The sequence below is a fragment of the Rhinopithecus bieti genome, unplaced genomic scaffold, assembly GCF_001698545.2.
Source record: "Rhinopithecus bieti isolate Rb0 unplaced genomic scaffold, ASM169854v2 scaffold_758, whole genome shotgun sequence".
Taxonomy (NCBI): domain Eukaryota; kingdom Metazoa; phylum Chordata; class Mammalia; order Primates; family Cercopithecidae; genus Rhinopithecus; species Rhinopithecus bieti.
Window position 1 is genome coordinate 739,160 of NW_016803215.1, and position 24,654 is coordinate 763,813.

A 24,654-nucleotide genomic window follows, 5' to 3' on the forward strand; every position below is an offset into this window, starting at 1 on the left:
TAGACTGCACTCTGAGGAGGGAGCAAAGGCCAGTGTGAAATGACAAAGTGAGATTTTAGCACTCCATATTTTCTAAGACCTTTCCTGAAATGGAAGGAGCTGCCTGGGGAAGCAGAGCATTTCTGTTGCTGGGAGTTTTCACAGAGGCTGTTGCACGTCGCGGTGACTGCTGAGGCTCCATTCAATCCCACCGAAGACACCAATGGGAATTCAGCCTGTGCCTTCCTGGGTATCAGGCATTGGGTGATGCCAGCCTTTGGACGTAGGAGTAGAACCCTTCCAACAAGCCTGGGATTCGTCATCACTCCCATGTCGCAGATAAAGAAACTGAGGCTCACAGAGGCTAAATAATCCGCCTAAAGTTTCCTAAGGAGTATTCAAACCCTGGTGGATTTGGCTCCAAAGCCAATGCTTTTTTGCCTGTATCGTATACCCTCCATCTTGCTAAATAAGTCCTTAATCCTTGAGCCCTAATTAATAAAATGTATTATTTTGGAATGTTATCAAAATCCCACGTTCCTAGAGCCTTAAATGAAATTCTCCCCAGTATGAAACCTAATTATTCCCTAAGCATCCGCAGGCACGCCTCTTGGCTAGAAATTCCATGATTTCCTAATTAACGAAAGGAGATAGCATTAAGGCTCTCGTTCTGGAGCTTCTGCTAAGGATCTCAGAGATTAAACTTGCGGCATTCATGCCATCAAATCAATTCAGACAGCTGAATTCTTATATCTGCTTTTTCATTCAATCTCATGTGGAAGCACAAGTCATGGAACCTCTGCAAAAAGCTACCACAAAGAGATGAGAATGTGAGTGAACAAGGCAAAGAATGTACTCATTTTAAAATTATTTATGGGCTGGGCATGGTGACTTACACCTGTAATCCCAGCACTTTGGGAGGCTGAGGCGGACGGATCATGCCCGGCCAGCATGGTGAAATCCCATCTCTAATAAAAATACAAACATTAGCCAGGCATGATGGCGTGCACCTGTAGTCCCAGCTACTCGGAGGGCCGAGACAGCAGAATCGCTTGAATATGGGAGGCGGAGATTGCAGTGAGCCGAGATCGTGCCATTGCACTCCAGCCTGGGCAACAGAGTGAGAATCTGTTTCAAAACAAAACAAAACAAAACAAAACAAAAGGCATAACTGTACATGTGACATGTGTTTATGAATTAAATATCAGTTTAACTCACAGCAATTTGCCTGAGTTTGCTTTGAATTTCATGCACCGTAGAGATGTTTACCTGCCTTCTATTTCAAACTCTTTATATCCACCCTGAAGACATCCCTCTAATAGCATCCAGAAATCTGAAACCTCCCATCCCGCTGGGCTCAGCTGAGGTATCCCGAGAGAATGGCAAGCCAGAGGTCTGGCCTTCTGAGCCTGGCCTAGAAATTGTACTTTTGTTTCTCAGTTTTATAGATGACACTAATTGTTTAAGGTTGTAAACTATTACTTGAGCATTTATTTCCCTTATCTCATGTGTACCTCTCTATGACTTGGCTTCTTAGTCATCTGAAGAATGTATCATTTTAATTGTGAAATCATTGAGTCATTGATGTTTCTTGTTATTCCATATACCATAGTCAACAACTATGATGGGTCTGAGACTATACCCTATTTGCAAGCTAACCATTCAGCATGACCCAGTTTCATGGATACTGACAGAAGACATGAGACTCCTGGGTCAGAAACAAAGGACTTCATTACTCACAGCAGTAGCAGTGGCCAGTGTCAACATTTGAGCCACTTCCCTGAACTCCAGTTCCCAAAGGGTGATGTGAACAGGGCCAACTGATGCTTGCACACATACAGGGTTGCCTTACAGTAGAGGAATATTGAATTTGGGAAACTCGAATCCCTTATAGTGGGCAGTAAACCTGCCTGGCCTTTGCCCCAGAAGAAAACATTGTCTTTACCATACTGGACAATAAACAAGCCTGTCCTTTGCTCCGGAAGGGGACACTATCTCAGTTTTCCAAGGCTGTCTGCTATATAAGCATCTGTGAATACACAGATCAAAATAAAGGCAGTTAGCAGCTGGGCAGACAGCAGAAATGCAAGAGACCCTGGAGAGCTTTCTACAAGAAACTACTGCTTCCATTATATGCACAGTACCTGATTTTGGATCCAAATTTGTACCATTCTAATTTCTTTGATACTTGATCATTTAAGAAATATTTGGTCTTGATTCCTGGTCAATATTTTCCAGTCTTACAAATAGAGACCATACATAACTCCTTCTTCTCCATCTATTCATGAATGATTACCCTTTTGCAGAGTTCTCTGTTTTTCTCTTCCACCTAAATATCATCCAAGATAGGTACTTGAACAGTCTTGTACCCACACAAAAAAAATACAGAAAACATTTCAATATCAGAGATGTCAAAGTAAGAACTGAAGGCGGGGGTAAAGGGTGGGCACTACGAAGCAAACACCTCCCTAGAATGAAAGATTCATTCTACGGAGTCCATTGGAAGGATATGTATAAATGGTTCTCTGTCCTTGGCATTGTGGCATTTTCTTGCTATTGTGTACAGACATTTTCTCCTAAACCAGAGAAATAGGATGTTCAACCCAATATTCACCTTTAAAGTCCATTTAAATTTCCAGAAGCAGGGCCAGGCACAGTGGCTCATGCCTGTAATTCCAGCACTTTGGGAGGTCGAGGTGGGAGGATCACTTGAGGTCAGGCGTTTGAGACCAGCCTGGCCAACATGGTGAAAAGCTGTCTCTACTAAAAGTACAAAATAAGTTGGGCGTGGTGGCACATGCCTGTAATCCCAGCTATTTGGGAAGCTGAGGCACGGGAATCAGTTGAACCCAGGAGGCGGAAGTTGCAGCGAGCCGAGATCGTGCCACTGCACTCCAGCCTAGGCAACAGAGTGAGACTCTGTCTCTAAATAAATAAATAATTAAGTAAATGAAAGTAAATATATAAATATAAGTTCAGGGAGTATCCCAAAGGACTGTCAATAGCAATTTCTTCTGGGAAAACAACTTTGGTTTTCTAAGGGGAAAGGAGGGAAGAACACTATGATCTATTGCACTCTGTTCTGTTTGACTTTTGTAATGAAGATAATTTTCATTTTGTGTTTGCTTTGCTGTCCACTTTTTGCAAGCTACCTGGTCAAGCATTTGCCAAACTAAAGCTGTCCTTCTTCTCCATCTTGACCTAGAAGCTCAGTTGGAAGCTCAGTAGGGTCTTCAGCTGCATGCCATCTCCAGTGCCCAGCAAGGAGATACCAAGAATGTCCAAAAGCAAAGTGTCCTAACACAATAGATGCATTGGAACAAGGCTGCTACCTGAAGTAGGCTGAGAAGGTTGGCCTGGATAGTCTTGGAAAACAGAGAACCCCACCAATACCAGGGCATGGAAGGTATAAATACTAAACAAAACTATGTATTTGAGACAGAAATTCTGTGAATTTCAAAGTACCTCTTGGAGGGAAGTAACTGGTATGCTGGTGGTCCTTGGAGGTTGGAGAGGAAAGCCTAGACTCATCCACTTTTATTATCTCCTATAAATCAATGGTACTCACAGCAGACAGAGCTGGGAATCAGTAACAGCTGGGTTTGCAAACCAAAGTTACCATTACCCAGTTGTGTGACCTTGGGAAAATTACTTGAACTCTTTGAGTTTCAATGACTCATCTTAAAAATGAGGATGAGAATACCTACCTCCAGTTGATTGTTATACAGAGTCTGGCACATAGTGGGTGTTCATTAAAGTGCCACCATGTTAACAGGCATGGGTTGATCATGACTTACTTGTTCTCCACAGTGTCAGTCACACTGTGGACCATCAGTTCATGTTTACTGATGGTAACCTGTGCCCCAAATCAGAACCCAATGCCTACTTGGAATGAATTACAGAGCTTGCTGTTGGGAGTACGGATTCTGGAGTCACACTGCCTGGGTTTGAATCCCAGGCTGACTGTTTTCTGGTCGATGATGCTAGGCAAGTTCAAAACTTCTCTCTGATGTGTTTTCCTTGTCTGTAAAATGGAGTGGATAGCCTGCCTTGCTCAGTAAGATGTTAGATTATCTTCCAATTAGAAAACACTAAATCATAATACAAATAACATTACTAATTTGTATTATTAGAAGGGCAAGTCTGGGAGTCAAGCAGAATCGCCCCCTGCCCACAAAACCTGAAATATAAAACTAGTCAGGAAATACAGATGCCGTTTTTAGAAACAGAGGATTCCCAGCAATACGAATATTTAGAGGAACTTTCTGATAAGTGGCAGCTGCCAGAACGGAAGGGCTGAACTCTGAAGTTTCCTGTGTTCTTACTTTGTGAAGAAATAAACTGGTGGTCATTACAGCAAACTTTCAATATCCTTGCCCGTGAGTCTCATATTTATATAGCAGGTACTTATCAATCAAATTTGTTCATGTGCTTTTCAAAATACAACGGTAGAAGAGCTTAACCCCTTGCCTGGTGATGAGAGGAAGTCTCCTGGGAAACAGCACTAAAGTCAAATACAAAAGATTAATACAATCTTCCATGAATAATCACATACTAGACAATGACATAATTATGTAATTGTGAGACCCACAGATGCCAAACCAATGACATTAGAAACAATTGCAGGCCAGGCACAGTGGCTCACACCCATAATCCCAGCACTTTGGGAGGCTGAGGTGAGAGGATTGCTCAAGGCCAGCAGTTCAAGATCAGCCTGGACAACATAGCAAGACCCCATTTCTAAAAACAAAATATTAACAAAATAGTCAGACGTGGTGGCTTACGCCTTAGTCCCAGCTACTCAGAAGACTGAGACAGGAGGATCACTTGAGCCCAGGAGTTCAAGGCTGCAGTGAGCTATGACGGCATCACTGCACTGCAGCCTGAGTGACAGAACAAGACCCTGTGTCTAAAATAATAATAATAATAAAATCTGTGATTTAGTGAAAACTTAGCTGATCATATGAATGAATCTTTATAGTTACTCCCAACCAATAGCAATAAAATGATATTGCAAATCTGTAAATGTCACAGACTAACTGATACCATTTGTTGGAGTATCTAACATACTCCAGGTGCTTCCAATATTACTTCTGATCCCTCCAACAATGCTGTAAGATTATTCACTTCATTCCATGGATAAGACAATTGAGGTTCAGAAAGATTAATTACTTTCCAAAGGTTACTCAGCCAGGAACGGCTGAAACAGCAGGTTGTTCCACTCTAATGCCCCACATCCTTTTGTTAGGTCATGTGGTCTTTTAATAACCTTCACTTAACAACTGGATCTGAACACCTGCTTTGCGGCTCACCCCAGGTTAGGCATTCATGCCCCAAAGATGCACCACATACTATCCCTGACTTGGCAGAGATGAGCTCTCCAAGCTCATTATTTACTTTTTCTTCCTTACAAGTCATCAATGATGTAGGCGACAGTTTCTCATGCTCCTGATTTATATACCGAAAAACTGTTTGCCTCATTAGTTGTTGTCGTGCAAAATGCGTCACCACCTTCCAGAATGAATTCCACAGTGTCACACAGTTGTGGATAAGGAATAGGCTTTATTGGGGAAAAGGAAAATTAAATACGCCAAAGGGCAGCAAGAGAAGAAAGGCATGAGACTGTGCTTAAAGAAACTGCTACATACTGTTGCACCATGAGGTCCTAAAAAAAGAAAAAAGAAACAGCTACAAATAAACAGAACAAATATAAGCATATTTCATAGAGAAAATAGGAAAGCCAAAAGTTTTGGAGGATTAACTTTCCAAAAGCTTATTAAATAATACAAATAACTAAATTCAGGGCACCTCTGCATCATCCGAACTTCCAGTAACTGCCCCAAATCAGTGGTTTAGCTGATGGGACCAAGAATAAAGAATTCACTCTGCTTCAACCCCTAGGTCTCTCTGCAAACAATCCCATCACCCCTACCAATGAGCTTTGCCTCTACTCACCCATCTGAGCTCCAGCGTTCGCGTGTGACTCCGAACAGTGGAGTTTTCTCCTAAATCCATTCTTCTTGACAAAAGTAAGTCTATTTCACTGTTACTTTTTATTGACTTCACCTTCCTGGGGTTAACCATTGTGCTTTTGCTATTTCCCCATCTCCCTGTGTAAGCCCACGCTTCTGTATTCTGTTTTATTTCATATTTTTAATGGCTTGATTTCACAACCTACCCTTTGAAAAACAGATTTATTTATTTATTTTGAGACAGAGTTTCTCTCTTGTCACCCAGGCTGGAGTGCAATGGTGCCATCTCAACTTACTGCAGCCTCTGCCTCCCAGGTTCAAGCAATTCTCCTGCCTCAGCCTCCTGAGTAACTGGGATTACAGGAGGCTACCACCACTCCTGGCTAATTTTTGTATTTTTAGTAGAGACGCGGTTTCACCATGTTGGCTAGGCTGGTCTCGAACTCCTGACCTCAGGAGATCCGCATGCCTCGGCCTCCCAAAGTGCTGGAATTACAGGTGAGAGCCACTGTGCCCATCCAGAAAACAGATCTATTTTTAAAACTCCATGTGAGCAAGAACTATGTGGATCCCATTCTCCATCCTATACCCAGTATTTGGGGGATGCATCTGTTGATTAAGTTAATGAAAATGAAATGAGTAAAACCACATAAGGACATCTTAAACTCAAAATCCAAGGAGTAGGAAAATTTTCCCACCATGTGGAGCAGAGTTGGGCTTTGGGGTTAATTCTTTTTCTTTATCTCTTGCATTAAAAATAAGGAAATAGGCTGGGAACACTGGCTCACGCCTGTAATGCCAGCACTTTGGGAAGCCAAGGCAGGAGTATTGCTTGAGCCCAGAAGGTCAAAGCTGCAGTCAGCCTTGATGGTGCCACTGCACTCGAGCCTGGGAGATAGAGTGAGACCCTGTCTCAAAAAAAAAAAAAAAAAAAAAAAAAAAGGGCGGGGGGAAAAAAATGAACCCCGGTCTAAAAAAAAAAAAAAAAAAAAAAAAAGGACGGGGTGGATAAAAGTTGATTTTGGTTTCCCACTCTGATTTCTTCCCGTAATGTACTCTCCCTTCTCAAAACAAGTTTTTGGTGGAGAATTGGGATATTCAAGGTCAATAATCACATCTTTAACCCAACTCAGAACAGAAGCCCGTCAGTCAAGAGTCCACCTTTTAGGGGTACAGTATGAACACAGAACAAATGCACACGTCCAAGTAATGCTGTCACTGATGCTCATCCGCTGGGGTGGGCTACCATGTGGTCAGGCCCATGATACAGAGGAGCGTTCCACACGACTTTTCCAGGGGCTTTCCGTTCTATGAACTTCCGCACAGTTTCTGGGTAACTGTGGCTGAGGGGGCGCCTTAGACTTTTTCCTTCCCAGGGTTGTGCTGGCCACGGAGACCTGGATGGTGCAACAGCGTGCTTGCACTTTGACAGCTTGTCACTAGATGGCAGCACACATTTGTCAAGACGGAGACTTGGCTCTTCAGTTTCTGTCACTCATCTCTAATTAATGAAACACCATTGGATTTTTTTTTTCTTTTTTTTCTTCTTTGAGGTGGAGTCTCGCCCTGTCACCCAGGCTGGTATGTGCAGTGGCGCGATCTTGGCTCACTGCTACCTCCGCCTCCTGGATTCAAGCAATTTTCCTGCCTCAGCCTCCTGAGTAGCTGAGATTACAGGTGCGCACCTGGCTCTTTTTGTATTTTTACTGGAGACAGGGTTTCACCATGTCGGCCAGGCTGGTCTCAAACTCCTGATCTCAGGTGATCCACCTGCCTCAGCCTCCCAAAGTGCTGGGATTACAGGCATAAGCCACCGTGCCTGGCCACTTGTTGCAGTATTTTCTTTGGTGGTTGGTAAACTGTTGTGACTATTTTCTCAAAAGTATTTCTAGAATCAGCAACATTTAATCCTGAAGCAGGTGCAGGAGAATTCTGTGAGAGTCCAGCAAGTAAAAATATGATCTTGGCCTATAATCTATCCAAGAAGCAGCTCCCCCTAAACCACGATTATCAAATTTTTATGCAGATCAGGTGAGGTGGCTCAGGCCTGCAATTCCAGCAATTTGGGACGCCGAGGCAGGTGGATCACTGAGATCAGGTGTTCGAGACCAGCCTAGCCAACATGGTGTAATCTGGCCTCTACTATAAATACAAAAATTAGCCATTCGTGGTGACCCATGCCTGTAATCTCAGCTACTTAGGAGGCTGAGGCAGGAGAATCGCTGGAACCGGGGAGGCAGAAGTTGCCATGAGCCGATATCTTGCCACTGCACACACCAACCTGGGTGACAGAATGAGACTCCATCTAAAAAAAAAATATATATATATATATATATATATGCAGTCCACTTTCATGTGCAGATTTTGAAGATTAAGAGTAGAACAATCTATGCAAACAAAGGAGTAAAAAATCCAGCTCAGAGTAACAGCATACGGAGCTGGAGATCTGTAACATATGCAGTGTCGCTTCTGTGCTTTTCTGTGACAACAGAAAAAGTGAAGATTTCAATTGAGTTACGATGCTTGGGTTATTGTTTCTGGTTTGTTTGGGTTTTTTCTCCTCTCTCTCCACATACACCTTGGAATGGACAATTTCAAGTGCATGGGATAAATCCAAAGACTTGAGTCTCTAGCAGCCAACTAGACTTGGCCTCTTGTTGACTTTGGGCGGTGGGAATAATACTCATCAAATAAGCGACCAGCACAAACTATCTTTTACTCTGAAAGTCTTTTGCTTGCACCTCTGCAAGCTAAAAATAGTAACAGCTAATGCTTACTGAGCACCTACTGCATACCTGACAATGTGAAGAATCCTCTGTTGCTTTGTACAAGAAAACTTTAAAGAAGGTACCATTAACATTACACTCATTTTATTGTAAATGAAGAGAGGCTTATTCATGCAACTTGCTAAAGGCCACCCAGCTAGGAAGCAGTAGCTCTGGATTCAATCCAGATTTAAGTAACACATTAAACCACTGCCACCTCGCCCCTGCCCACCAAGACCAACAAACTTCCAAGAAAATGTTCTAAAACTCTTCAGGGAGTTTCCCTGTAATACTAAGAGAATCACAGAGACTAGTGGGCCAAGGTGATCCTGGAGCTCTTCTGCAGTCCGCTATGTGGCTCCTTTATAAAAGAACATGTTATGGCCTCTAAGATCATCTGTTCCCATAGAATTGGGAAACTGACTCTACACTATGGGGTACAGAACACCAAACACATGCATGTGATTTCTGGTAAACCAACTTGATACCAGATGTAAAAAAACTCAGACTTAAACAATAGAGTGGGCCAGGCACAGTGACTCACGCCTATAATCCCAGCACTTTGGGAGGCCGAGGCAGGCAGATTACCTGAAGTCAGGAGTTCAGGACCAGCCTGGCTGACATGGTGAAACCCCATCTCTACTAAAAATACAAAAATTAGTTGAGGGTGGTGGCGCACGTCTATAGTCTCAGCTACTCAGGAGGCTGAGGCAGGAGAATCACTAGAACCCGGGAGGCAGAGGTTGCAGTGAGCCAAGATCAAGCCACTGCACAACAGCCTGGGTGACAGAGCAAGACTCTGCCTCAAACAAAACAACACAAAACAAAACAATAAAGTGTCTTACCTCAATATAAGACCTTGCGCTTTTCAGGATACTTCCTCTCACTCTTCACAGCATAGCTTCTAGGTAGGAAGAGAGATACCATCCCTATAGAACATACCAGTTAACAGCTCTGGGCAGGGCCTACCTCAAGGGTGTGTGACCAGGATAGTCACTCAGGGCCCCACATGTTCAGAAAGTCCCAGCATTTGGAAGTTTTCACATTCCCCTAGCACTTGGGGTTTAATTAATTATTCATTTAAAATCTTAGTAATTTGATCTTTGACTTTATGTTTTGTTTGTTGGTTTGTTTTGAAGCCAAGGTCATGGTCTGTCACTCAGGCTGGAGAACAGTGCTGCAATCATGGCTCACTGCATCCTGCACCTCCTGGGCACAAGTGATCCTCCAGCCTCAGCCTCCTAAGTGGATGGGACTACAGGCGCAAGCCACCAGGCCCAACCTTGAATTTGTGTTTTGTAAGCGAAGTCCAGCGAGATAATGGAACATACACCGGGATTGGAGCCTCAGTCCTGCATCCTGCTGCCTCCTTGCCTCCCAGCTGTTGGTCACCTGGTCCTCCACAGCCACTGCTCAGCAACCCTTACTGCCTCCCACCACCAGGGGACCCCTGGCATGGGCACAGAGAGGGTCTTTTCTTAAAAGAAGACAAGAATCCAGCTGAGCGCGGGGGCTCAGCCTGTAATCCCAGCACTTTGGGAGGCCAAGGCGGGCGGATCACTTGAGGCCAGGAGTTCAAGACGAGGCTGGTCAACATGGTGAAACCCTGTTTCTACTAAAAATACAAAAATTAGCCAGGTGTGGTGGCACATGCCTGTAATCCAAGCTACTCAGAAGGCTGAAGCAGGAGAATCACTTGAACCCAGGAGGCGGAGGCTGCAGTGAGCCGAGATCGCACCACTGCACTCCAGCCTGGGCAAAAGAGTGAGACTCTGTTTAAAAAAAAGAAGAAGAGAAGACTCCACAGTCAGGTTTCCTTAAGTAACAGTCACCCCTGGGGAGTTGAAAAACATCCTTCCACTAATAAAAATGTATTTGTGCGCAACTGGGACGAATGTTTGCCAGGGCAGGGATTGATGTCTGTTTTGATCACTGCTGTATCTCAAATACCTACAATAGTGTTTGGCATGTAAACATCTCTGTTGAATAAGTGAGTGAATTCCTTTTCAGAAATCCGTTTGTCAAGAGGTGTTCTCAGGAAGGCAGAACCTGTGTCTCGTCTCATTTTCCAAGCACAAAGCTGAACACTTGAGAAGAACTAGCTTCATTCTTGCTAGTGGACCACTTGGTTATCTCATTGAACAGGCAAAAGTAATTGCACCATAGGTGTGCAGTGTCTTTTTTTTTCTTGATACAGAGTCTTACTCTGTTGCCCAGGCTGGAGTGCAGTGGCATGATCTCGGCTCACTGCAACCTCTGATTCCTGGGTTTAAGCAATCCTCCCACCTCAGCCTCCTGAGTAGCTGAGATTACAGGCATGCGCCACCATGCCTGGCTAATTTTTGTCTTTTTAGTAGAGATGGGGTTTAGCCATGTTGGTCAGTCTGGTCTCGAATTCCTGACCTCAAGTGATCTACCTGCCTCAGCCTCCCAAAGTGCTGGGATTACAGGTGTGAGCCATCATGCCCAGCCAATATGTGTGCATGTGTCTTTATAATAGAACAATTTACATTCCTTTGGGTATATATCCAGTAATGGGATTGCTGAGTCAAATGAAACTTCTGTTTTTAGGTCCTTGAGGAATTGCCACACTGTCTTCCACAATGATTGAATTAATTTGCACTCCCGCCAACAGTGTAAAACGTTCCTTTTCTCTGCAACCTCACCAGCATCTGTTATTTTTTGACTTTTAATAATAGCCACTCTGACTGGTGTGAGATGGTATCTCATTGTGGTTTTGATTTGCATTTCTGTAATGATCAGTGATACTGAGCTTTTTTCATATGATTGCAGCACTATTCATAATATCAAAGACACAGAATCTACTAGATGCCTATCAATGATAGACTGGATAAAGAAAATGTGGTACATACATACCATGGACTACTATGCAGCCATAAAAAAGAATGAGATCATGTCCTTTGCAGGGACATGGATGGGGCTGGAGGCCATTATCCTTAGCAAACTAACACAGGACGAGAAAACTAAATACCGCATGTTCTCACTTATAAGTGGGAGCTAAATGATGAGAACATATGGGCACATAGAGGGGAACAACACACACTGGGGCCTATCAGAGGGTGGAATGTGGGAGGAGGGAGAGGATCAGGAGACATAGCTAATGGGTACTAGGCTTAATACTTGGGTGATGAAATCATCTGCACAGCAACCCCATGACACAAGTTTACCTATATAACAAACCTGGACATGTACCCCTGAACTGAAAATAAAAGTTAAAAAAAAAAANGTTTTGATTTGCATTTCTGTAATGATCAGTGATACTGAGCTTTTTTCATATGATTGCAGCACTATTCATAATATCAAAGACACAGAATCTACTAGATGCCTATCAATGATAGACTGGATAAAGAAAATGTGGTACATACATACCATGGACTACTATGCAGCCATAAAAAAGAATGAGATCATGTCCTTTGCAGGGACATGGATGGGGCTGGAGGCCATTATCCTTAGCAAACTAACACAGGACGAGAAAACTAAATACCGCATGTTCTCACTTATAAGTGGGAGCTAAATGATGAGAACATATGGGCACATAGAGGGGAACAACACACACTGGGGCCTATCAGAGGGTGGAATGTGGGAGGAGGGAGAGGATCAGGAGACATAGCTAATGGGTACTAGGCTTAATACTTGGGTGATGAAATCATCTGCACAGCAACCCCATGACACAAGTTTACCTATATAACAAACCTGGACATGTACCCCTGAACTGAAAATAAAAGTTAAAAAAAAAAAGGAAATGGACAATTTTTTTTTTTTTTTTAATTCAGTGAAGCCTCGCTCGCTGTTGAGTGAGCTTTTACCTAAGTTTCTGCACATCTGATCACGGTCAAGGGCCCCCAGTCATGGTATGAACGTTGCTCAAATACTCACCAATGAATGACTACGAAATAAGTGGCAAAGGCAAAACCACAGCAAGAAGGAACTTGAGGAGCAGACTCTTCCTTTGGCCTCTGTCTGGCCAGGTTCCTTATTTTCTTTGGGTGGAGGACTCAGACTGGGTGCACCCAGCCACTGGCAGCCTCAGAGAGCAGCGGCCCTGGGTAGAACGGCAGGAAGCGGCAGTGGTGAGCAACGGTAGCTCAACTCGGGCAGCACTCACAGATTTCACGGAACATGGACAAGGCTCTCGTCATGGGCTGACCACAGAGCCACAGCAGCATGTGTGCTTTGCCCGAGTTACCTGAAACATCACGCCCAGGAGCCAGTGACGCACAGGGAGAATTTCAGCAATAATGCTGGGCAGGCAGCACCTGTCCGAGACCTCATTAAGTGCTTTATTTCTATCAGGACACGTTCAGTGACAGAGAACTTCCGAAATAAAGCTTTGGTTATTCCACACCCAACTTCACCCAGAAATATACAGAAGTATGTTCTCCACCACTGGAAGAACAAGGTTGCTTTGGCAAAGTGATGTTTTAAAGAGTTGCCTTAACATCACTCAAGTATCTAAAAACATAATTGTTGTTAAATGAGAAAATTGTCAACCAACTGTTCTCCATATTCACAAAGGGCAAAAGGGAGAGAAATAGGTTAACATTTGGAGAAGAGGCATTGATTAGACTGCATGGGTGTTTTTTATTTATTACTATTTTTTAATGTTTTAAAACTTTTTACTTATTTATTTATTTATTTATTTATTTATTTATTTATTTATTTGAGATGGAGTCCAGCGAGACTGTTGCCCAGGCTGGAGTGCAGTGGCACTATCTCGGCTCACTGCAAGCTCCGCCTCCCGGGTTCAAGCAATTCTCCTGCCTCAGCTTCCCGAGTAGCTGGGACTACAGGCACCTGCCACCACACTCAGCTAATTTTTTGTATTTTTAGTAGAGACAGGGTTTCACCACGTTAGCCAGGATGGTCTTGATCTCCTGACTTCATGATCCATCCACCTTGGCCTCCCAAAGTGGTGGAATTACAGGCGTGAGCCACTGCGCCTGGCCTAAAATTTTATTTTTTTTTAAAGACAGGGTCTCACTCTGTTGCCCAGGCTGAAGTGTAGTGGCATGATTAGCCTCGATTTCCTGGGCTCAGGTGATCCTCCTGCCTCAGCCTCCTGAGCAGCTGGGACTACAGGTGTGTACCACCAAGCCTGGCTAATAATAAGAAATATTGTAAAATAATAATAGTTTATTATTATTATTATTTTGGTTTTGCTTTGTTATCCAGGCTCGTCTCAAACTACTGGACTCAAGTGACCTTCTCACCTCAGCCCCCCAAAGGGCTGAGATTACAGGTGTGAGCCACCACACAGACACTTTTTAATGTAAGGATGACTAATATATAAAACAGGCTTCCAAGAACAATTATAAAACTTCCCTCCCTAGAGAGACAAGACAAGGACCTGTATTCATTCAACAAGTGCTGTAATGAACCCCTAACAAGGGCATAGCACTAAGCTAAACGCTAGGGCAGACATGAAAGAAATGCAAGAGAGTGTTTAATAAGAGAGATGGAATTTACATGTGAAAAGCAGCCGTCACACATTCATCCAGCACACTGTGAGGGCCTCCATTGCAAAAGGGACAGTGCAAGACTCCAGAGTGTATTATAAAATCAAGTGAGAGTTCTGCTTCTAGGAAAATGGCAGACTAGAAATCCTGAAACTCTGTTATAAAGCCTTAAAATTTTAGAAAAAAATACAAAGTTCAGTGTTTTGAAATGAATGGATAAGCTTGTAGGAAACTCGCATGGAATGAAGCAGAAATACCAGCTCGGGGGCCAGCCTGCAATGACACTGTGGCTGACCCTAAAATGCCTTCCAACCCCAGGTGGTTTCAGAAATCTTTGTATCCAGTGAAGTCTCATCTGATGTATTTTTACATCAGTTTCTGCACATTTGATGGCTGTCAAGGGCCCTGCATAATGTCTTGAACATGCCTAAAATACTTTAAAATATCTTCCAACCCCAGGTGGCCTAACCTGTTTGAACAGCCTTGTTTGTGGACACAGGAGATAAGCCTTGAGCACCATTTGAACAGAAGTCAAATCGACGGACACCCCCCATCACACATACACACATGTGCACACACACACCCACACACACAGCCCAGACCCAGGAAACGGTGAAGTGAGAAAAAAGTCTACCTCACTGGCTGGTTGCAGTGGCTCACGCTTGTAATCCCAGCACTTTGGGAGACCAAGGGGGAGTGGATCTCCTGAGGTCAGGAGTCAGAGTCCAGTCTGGCCAACATGGTAAAACCCTGTCTCTGCTAAAAATATAAAAATTAGCCAGAAGTGGTTGTGGGCGCCTCTATTCCCAGCTACTGGGGAGGCTGAGGCAGGAGAATGGTTTGAACCCAGGGGGCGGAGGTTGCAGTGAGCTGAGATCGCCCCACCGCACTCCAGCCTAGGCAACAGGGTAAAACTTTGTCTCAAATTAAAAAAAAAAAAAGAAAATTGACCTAACTGAAGCAGGGGGCAAAGAGACAGGTTCTATTTCTGCTTTGGCTCTGGGTCATGTCTTTCAGTTCTCGCTGAACATTCATGGCCAATCTTCATGTTGATGGGAACTGCACAGCTTGGAAAGCCACAAGAGGAGACAACGTGGATCCAGTTGATAATGTCTGCAGTGCCAAACAGACGCAAACACAAATACTTTCTGGAAAAATGTACACTCAAACCAACTATGCCTTAAATATTAAATAATCCCCAGAGTAGAGTTCGAAATACCATGAACTCGGCTGGGGGCGGTGGCTCATGCTGGTAATCCCAGCACTTGGGAGGCAGAGGCGGGTAGATCACGAGGTCAAGAGATCGAGACCATCCTGGCCCACATGGTGAAACCCCATCTCTACTAAAAATACAAAAATCAGCTGGGCCCGGTGGCACGTGCCTGTAGTTCCAACTACTCAGGAGGCTGAGGCAGGAGAATCGCTTGAACCTGGGAGGCAGAGGTTGCAGTGAGCCGAGATTGCACCACAGCCCTTTAGCCTGGCGACAGAGTGCGACTTGGTCTCAAAAAAAAACCAAAAAACAAAACAAACAACAACAACAACAACAACAACACCATGAGGAAGAATGCACAGAAAGAAAAACCAATAGAACCAAATCCAAACTTCAACTATCACAACTATCATATAAAAAGATAATGACCACAATTACAAATTGAAACGCAAACACCAGATTAAATACAATTAAAGAGCAAATTAGTGGGATGGAAGCTACTTTTGAATAAATTACTCAAAATGTACCCTAGATGCCAAAAATAAAAATAAAAAACGAAAGTAATAAAGAGGCTAAGACACATAGCAGAAAAGGCCCAGCATGCACTGAGTTAGGAAAGCAGTAACAGACAATGTGTGTGAGAGGCAATATTAGCAAGGGTAGGACTCGGAATTTTGAGAATTGATATGGCCAGGTGTGGTGGCTCACGCCTGTAATCCCAGCATGTTGGGAGGCAGGAGGATTGCCTGAGTCAGGAGTTCGAGTCTAGCCTGGGCAACACAGTGAAACCCTCGTTCAATATAAAAACAAGCCAGGTGTGGCGGCGCATGCCTGTGGTCCCAGCTACACAGGAGGCTGAGATGGGAGAATCGCTTGAGCCAGGAGGTTGAGGCTGCAGGAAGCTGAGATTGTGCCACTGCCCTCCAGCCTGAGTGACAGAGCAAGACCTCGTAGCAAAACAAAGAACAAGCAGGGCGCGGTGGCCCACGCCTGTAATCCCAACACTTTGGGAGGCTGAGGTGGGTGGATCACTTAAGGTCAGGCGTTTGAGACCAGTCTGGCCAACATGGTGAAACTCCATCTCTACTAAATATACAAAAATTAGCCAGATGGGGTGCACCTGTAATCCCAGCTACTTGGGAGGCTGAGGCGGGAGAATACTTTGAACCGGGGAGGTAGACAGAGATCATTGATGTAATACATTCAGCAAGTCCCACAAATCCCAAGTAGAATAATTGTTAAATGCATCCAGGGGCCGGGCACCGTGGCTCATGCCTGTAAGCCCAGCACTTTGGGATGCTGAGGGTGACGAATCATCTGAGGTCAGGAGTTTGAGACCAGCCTGGCCAACATGGTGAAACCCTGTCTCTACTAAAAATACAAAAATTAGCCAGGCATGGTGGCGGGCACCTGTAATCCCAGCTACTCAGGAGGCTGAGGCAGGAGAATCTCTTGAACCTGTGAGGCGGAGGTTGCCATGAGCTGAGATTGCAGCACTGCACTCCAGCCTGGGCGACAAGAGTGAAACTGTCTCAAAAAAAAAAAAAAAAAAAAAAGCATCTGGAAAGAAACAGTCAGAGGCAAAACACAGATGACCTAAAAGGAGTAAAAATAAAATGAATAGCTAATTCCTCAGCAGCAAAAGTGAAAGTCAGGAAACTAGATTATTATCTTCAATATTAATGCTGTCAGAAAATGAGTATTGACAGGAAATTGCCTGCCCAAAGAAGGCAATTCTTAAAAGAAAAAAGAGTGAAATTGTGACATCTTGAAGATGTTTTGAAAGATTGTTTTGAAAAAGCAATACTGAGAATAATTACCTTTAACAGACTCTCAAAAACTCGAAAATATACAATTCCCAATAAAAGGAAATGATCACAGAGAAGTCTGAGATACAAGAAAGATTGGTGAATAAATAAAATGTGGGAACTTTTTTTTTTTTTGAGACGGAGTTTTGCTCTTCTTGCCCAGGCTGGAGTGCAATGGCGTGATCTCAGCTCACTGCAACCTCCGCCTCCAGGGTACAAGCGATTCTCCTGCCTCAGCCTCCTGAGTAGCTGGGATTACAGGCGCCTGCCACCACGCCCGGCTAATTTTTTTGTATTTGTTTTTTAGTAGAGATGGGGTTTTACCATGTTGGCCAAGCTGGTCTCGAACTCCTGACCTTGGGTGATTCGCCACCTCAGCCTCCCAAAGTGCTGGGATTACAGGTGTGAGCCACCATGCCCTGACTTTTTTTTTTTTTTTGGAAACTGTGTCATACTCTGTTGCCCAGGCTGGAGTGCAGTGACATGATCTCAGTTCACTGCAACCTCCACCTCCGAGGTTCAAGTGATTCTCCTGCCTCTGCTTCCCAAGTAGCTGCTATTACAGGTGCCCTCCACCATGCCCGGCTAATTTTTGCATTTTTAGTAGAGATGGGGTTTCGCCATGTTGGCCAGGCTGGTCTCGAACTCCTGACCTCAGGTGATCCACCCACCTCGGCCTCCCGAAGTGCTGGGATTACAGGTGTGAGCCACTGTGCCTGGCTTAAATGTGGGAAAATCTAAACTCATTGATTATGTGAACCAATATAATGGGTGATATGTGAAGTTAAACATTACTGGACAACAATGGCATGTGAACTGTGAATGGAGAGATTGATGTTAAAGCATTCTAAGGTTCTTTGATTTGGGAGCAGAATAAAGTTTATTAGTTAACTTTGGATTAGGTAAAGTATTCACGTGAAATATTAATAATCAATTGCAACCAATAAGGTAACAGAAGGGGACAATTAACCACTGCAGGGAAAAAAATGGTGGGGGGAGGTGAATACCTCAATCAATGTAGTTAAATCTCAAAAACATAATGTTGTGGCAAACCAAGTTTACGTAGTACAATAAAGCTTAAAAATAAGCAATATTCAGTAATGTATTTATTATTTAGAGATAAGGAAAAATTGGCAAAATTATAAAGAAAGGCAAAGAAGTAATTAATGAAAGACAAAGAGGTAATTAATAAAATCAAGATCATAATTAGCTCTGGGAAAAGAATGGGAAAAGGTATTTAGTAATGTTTATTACTTAAGTTGGGTTTAATATATTTATATTCTTTTATTAGCATTTGTATTAATATTAGTGTCAGTATTATTAAAAATATACATAGGCTTTATAGAAATTGTTTATTTGTGGGGTTTTTATTTGTTTTTGGGTTTTGTTTGCTTGTTTGTTTGTTTGCTTTTAAGACAGAGTCTCACGCTGTCAGTAGGCTGGAGGGCAGTGGTGCCATCTTGGCTTACTGCAACCTCTGCCTTCCGGGTTCAAGCAATTCTCCTGCCTCAGCCTCCTGAGTGGCTGGGACTATGGGCATGTGCCACCATGCCCAGCTGATTTTTGTATTTTTACTACAGATGGGGTTTCACCATATTGGCCAGGATGATCTCGATCTCTTGACCTCATGATCTACCCACCTCGGCCTCCCAAAGTTCTGGGATTACAGGTGTGAGCCACTGTGCCCAGCTTAGAAACTCTTTTAAAATTTGAAGTATGTTTGTACTTACATTTCTTTGCTATTGCAGGCTGTGCACAGTGGCCCACGCCTGTAGTCCCAGCATTTTGGGAGGCCAAGGCGGGTGGATCACCTGAGGTCAGGAGTTTGAGAACAGCCTGGCCAACATGGTGAAACCCAGTCTCCACTAAAATTTCAAAAATTAGCCAGGTGTGGTGTCACTTGCCTGTAGGCCCAGCTACTAGGGAGGCTGAGGCAGGAGGATCTCTTGAACCTGAGAGGGAGAGGTCAGCAGTGAGCTGAGATTGCACGACTGTACTCCAGCCTGGGCTACAGAGCAAGACTCTGTCTCAAACAAAAAAAAAAAGAAAAATTCATTTGCTATTGCTGAGAAATACACTACAGACACCAAAACTCAGCGATTATAAAGAATCATTTTACAGTCACTCATATTTATGCAGAAGGTTTGGGGCTCTACTAATTTAGGCTGGATTGGACTAGGAGCAGAGAAGGATACACTGCTGCTTGGGAGGAACTATAAAGTCACATGTGGCTGGGCGCAGTGGATCACGCCTGTAATCCCACCACTTTGGGAGGCTGAGGCGGGTGTATCACCTGAGATCAGGAGTTCGACACCAGCCTGATCAACATAGTGAAACCCCGTCTCTACTAAAAATACAAAAATTAGCTGAATGTGGTGGTGCACCCTTGTAATCCCAGCTACTTAGGAGGCTGAGGCAGGAGAATAGCTTGAACCTGGGAAGCAGAGGTTGCAGTGAGCTGAGATCATGCCACTGCACTCCAGCCTGGGTGACAGAGCAAGACTCTGTCAAAAAAAAAAAAAAAAAAAAAAAAAAAGTCACATGGCAAATGTAAGAGCAGAGAGAAGTCCAGAATCAGGGTCAATAATGCCCCCATCACGGCTCCTTAACACAACAGATTTATTTCCCTTTATACTGTAGTAAATACACGTAACATCAAACTTGTCATGTTAACCATTTTTTCTTTTTTTTGGATTGCAGAAATGTATTAAAATTGAAAGACATTGTTTAATTAATCTCCCGTGCCATGAGAATCCATCAGGCTGTCTACAACAAAGGCCACCGGAAGGCTGAGGATCCCTTGAGCCCAGGAGTTTGAGGCTGTAGTGAGATATGATAGGGCTACTGTACTCCAGCCTGGGTAACAGAGCAAGTCCCTTTCTTAACCACTGTTAAATGTACAGTTCAATGCTATTAAGAACATTCATGTTGTGCAACCATCACCTCCATCCATCTCCAGAACTCTTTGCATCTTGCAGAACAGAAACTCTGTACCCATTAAACAGTAAGCTCCCTGACCCACGTCCCCTCCTCCCCAGCCCTTGGTGACCACCACTGTCCTTTCTGCCTCTATTAATCTGACACCTGTAGTGCCTTACATAAATAGAATTTCATGGCATTTATCTTTTTGTGAGTAGTTTATTTCAGCTAGCATGTCAAGGTTTATCCATGTTGTAGCATATGTCAGGATTTCCTTCCTTTTTAAAGCTGAATAATGTTCCATTTATGTATATACCACATTTTGTTTAACAGTTCATCTGCAGGCCAGGCATGGTGCCTCACGCCTGTAATCCCAGCACTTTGGGAGGCCAAGGTGGGTGGATCATTAGGTCAGGAGTTCAAGACCAGCGTGGCCAACATGATGAAATCCCCCGTCTCTACTAAAAATACAAAAAATGGCTGGGCACGGTGGCTCAAGCCCGTAATCCCAGCACTTTGGGAGGCCGAGGCGGGCAGATCACGATGTCAGGAGATTGAGACCATCCTGGCTAACATGGTGAAACCCCGTCTCTACTAAAAAAATACAAAAAAATTAGCCGGATGTGGTGGCACATACCTGTAATCTCAGCTATTTGGGAGGCCGAGGCAGGAGAGTCTCTTGAACCTGGGAGGCGGAGGCTGCAGTGAGTCGAGATTACACCACTGGACTCCAGCCTGTGCGACAGAGCAAGCAAGACTGTCTCAAAAAAACCAACAACCAAACAAAAAAATCATCTGTAGATGGACACTTGGGTTGCTTACACCTTTCATCTATTGTAAATAATGCTGCTATGAACATGAGTGTATATTTACCCGTTCAAGTCCCTGCTTTCAATTCTTCAGGGGTATACACCCCAAAATGAAATGGCTGGTTCATACAGTAACTCCTTTTAATTTTTGGAGAAACTACCATATTGTTCTCCACAGCAGCTGCACCACTTCACATTCCCACCCACAGTGCGGAAGGTTCCAGTTTCTACCCACCTTCACCCAGGCTTATTGCTTTTTTGTTGTTTTTTGATAATAGCCATCCTAATGGGTGGGACATGGTACTTCACTGTCATTTTAATTTGCATTTCCCTAAGGATAAGTGATGTTGGGCATCTTTGAGCATCTTTTCATGTGCTTATTGGCCATTTGTATATCTTCTTTGGAAAAACGTTTATGTCCTTTGCCCACTTTTTAACCCAGTTGTTTTCCCCTATCTTAATCGGGAAGCTTTTCACCTGTTTTCTGAGAGTTTTGTAGTTTTAGCTCCACATTTAGGTCTTTGATCTTTTTTTGCTTTGTTTTGTTTTTGAGACAGAGTTTCCTTCCTGTTGCCTAGGCTGCAGTGCAGTGGCATGATCTTGGCTCAGTGCAAACCTTTGCCTCGCGGGTTCAAGTGTGTCTCCTGTTTCAGCCTCCCAAGTAGCTGGGATTACAGGTGCACACCACCACACCTGGCTAATTTTTGTATTTTTAGTAGAGACAGGGTCTCACCATGTTGGTCAGGCTGGTCTTGAACTCCTGACCTCAGGTGATCCACCCGCCTCAGCCTCCCAAAGTGCTGGGATTATAGGCGTGAGCCACGGCTCCCAGCTTTTGATCCATTTTTAGTTATTATTTATATATGGTACGAGGGAAGGTATAGTGTTATATACACATGCATATGTTTTTTATCCATGGTTCCTGGCTCAGAACCCCCATAACCCTTGTTAGAGTCTTTAATTTTTATGTCAGGTGTGTTAAGCCCCTGGGGCAGGCCTCAGGAAACAGAATCTCTGTCCTACTCTTGCCTTCCTTTCATCTGCACCAATGCAGGACTCTAATTTTCCCCCCACCTTTCTGATTGTGGGTCTTAAGGCCCTCCCCAGAGAGAGTCCTACCCTATACCCTGCGGAAAGGAATGCTGATGTCATGAAACTTCCATAAAAATCCAAGAGAACTGGGTTCAGGGAGCTTCCAGATAGCTGAACACATGGAGGTTCATAATAAACTGGTAAACATAAGTTAAGTGTTTCCCTGAGTGCTGTGAGCTACTCTAACATGTTAATTGAACCCAGAGAAGGGGTTGTAGGAACCCCAACTTGAAGCCAGTTTGTAACTGAGGAAAAGGAGGGGCAGTCTTGTGGGACTGAGCCCTCAACTTGTGGGATCTGATGCAATCTCTAGGTAGATAGTAGTGGAATTGAATTGGAGGACACCAGCTGGCATCCACTGATTGTTGATGGGGGAGAAAAAACCCACATATTTGGTCACAGAAGTGTTCCGTGTTGATTGCTGTGATGTGAGAGCAGAGGAAAAATATGAATTTGAGAGTATTTCCCAAAACTGAAGAGTCCAATTTCGTTCTTTTGCATGTGGATATTCAGTTGTCCCAACACCATTTGTTGAAAAAAAAAAGTTCTTTCCCTCATTGACTGATGTTGCCATCCTTGTCTAAATTTATTTGACTATATATGCAAGGGTTTATTTTTGAGTTCTCTATTTTGTCCCATTGATCTATACATTGGTCTTTATGTCAATACCACACTGTTTTGATTATGGTAGCTTTGTAGTAAGTTTGAAGTCAAGAAGTGTGAGATCTCCAACTTTGTCCAGTAGATGCCAGCTAGGGGTTAGGCAGGGTTAGTCCCTAACCCCATACTGCTTGCTAAACCAACTTTAGAGATGGTAGAGAGTTGCAGGCAACATGTTGGTTCCACAGAATGGGCTCCCTTGCCTTTCTGCTTATAGATTCCACTGAAAAAGCATTGGTAAACTCTCTCTTCCCACTGCCATCATGTCTAAGTCAGAGTCTCCTAAAGAGACCAGACAGCTGCAGAAGCTCTTCACTGGAGGGTTGGGCTTTGAAACAACTGATGAAAGCCTGAGGAGCCATTTTAAGCAATGGGGATGCTCAATGTTTGTTGAGCATCCACACAGCTCAACGAACTGTGTGGTCATGAGAGATTCAAACACCAAGCATTCCAGGGGCTTTGGGTTTATCACATATGCCACTGTGGAGGAGGTGGATGCCACCATGAATGCAAGGCCACACAAGGTGGATGGAAAGTTATAGAGTCAAAGAGAACTGTCTCAAGAGAAGATTCTCAAAGACCAGGTGCCTACTTAGCTGTGAAAAAGATATTTGTTGGTGGCATTAAGGAAGACACTGAAGAATATCACCTAAGAGATTGTTTTGAACAGTGTGGAAAAATTGAAGTGATTGAAATCATGACTGAAATGAGGCAGCAGCAAGAAAAGGGTCTTTGTCTTTGTAACCTTTGACAACCATGACTATGGATAAGATTGTCATCCAGAAATGCCATCCTGGCTGGGTGCAGTGGCTCACGCCTAAAATCCCAGCAGTTTGGGAGGCCGAGGCAGGTGGATCACTTGAGCCCAGGAGTTCAAGACCAGCCTGGCCAATATGGCAAAACCCCATCTCTACTAAAAATACAAAAAATTAGCCGGACATTGTGGCACACACCTGTAATCCCAGCTACTCAGGACACTGAGGCACAAGAATTGCTTGAACCTGGGAGGTGGAGGCTGTAGTGGGCCGAGATCGCGCCACTGCACTCTAACTGGGGCAACAGAGTGAGACTCTGTCTCAAGAAAAAAAAAAGAAATACCACCCTATGAATGGCCACGACTTTGAAGTTAGGTAGGGAAGCCCTGCCAAAGCAAGAGATGGCTAGTGCTTCACCCAGCCAAAGAGGTCAGAGTGGTTCTGGAAACTTCGGTGGTGGTGGGGGGCAGTGGTTTTGGTGGGTTGTGGAGGAAACTTCAGTGGTCATGGTGGCTTTGGTGGCAGCTGTGGTGATAGTGGATATGGTGGCAGTGGGGATGGCTATAATGGATTTGGTAATGAGGGAAGCAATTTTGGAGATGGTGGAAGCTACAATGATTTTGACGATTACAAGAATCAGTCTTCAAATTTTGGACCCATGAAGGGAGGAAACTTTGGAGGCAGAAGCTCTGGCCCCTGTGGTGTTGGAGACCAATACTTTGCCAAACCATGAAACCAAGGTAGCTGTGGCAGTTCCAGTAACAGCAGTACCTATGGCAGTGGCAGAAGATTTTAATTATTGCCAGGAAAGAAAGCCTAGCAGGAGAGGAGAGCCAAAGAAGGGACAGGGAAGCTACAGGTTACAACAGATTGTGAACTCAGCCAAGCACCATGGTGGCAGGGTCCAGCTGCTACAAAGAAGACAAGGTTTTGACAAATATTGTATGGGCAAAAAGCTCCAAGACTGTATTGATGACTAATTGCATAACAGGTTATTTTCAGTTTCTGTTTGGTGGAAAGTGTAAAGCATTCCAACAAATGGTTTGAATGTAGATTTTGGTTTTTGCACCCATGCTGTTGATTGCTAAATGTAATACTCTGATCATGACCCTGAATAAATGTGTCTTAAAAAAAAAGAAAAAAAAGAAAAGAACGGGCTCCCTCTAACCAAGGCTGAAGCATTTGCCAAATCAATAGCTGCATCC

The 24,654-nt window shown here is 43.9% G+C and overlaps 1 pseudogene; it reads left to right on the forward strand.

Moving 5' to 3' along the window:
• Nucleotides 1-22,957: 22,957 nt before the first annotated feature.
• LOC108527888 (heterogeneous nuclear ribonucleoprotein A1-like) lies at nt 22,958-24,182 on the forward strand (annotated as a pseudogene).
• The last annotated feature ends 472 nt before the right edge of the window (nt 24,183-24,654 follow it).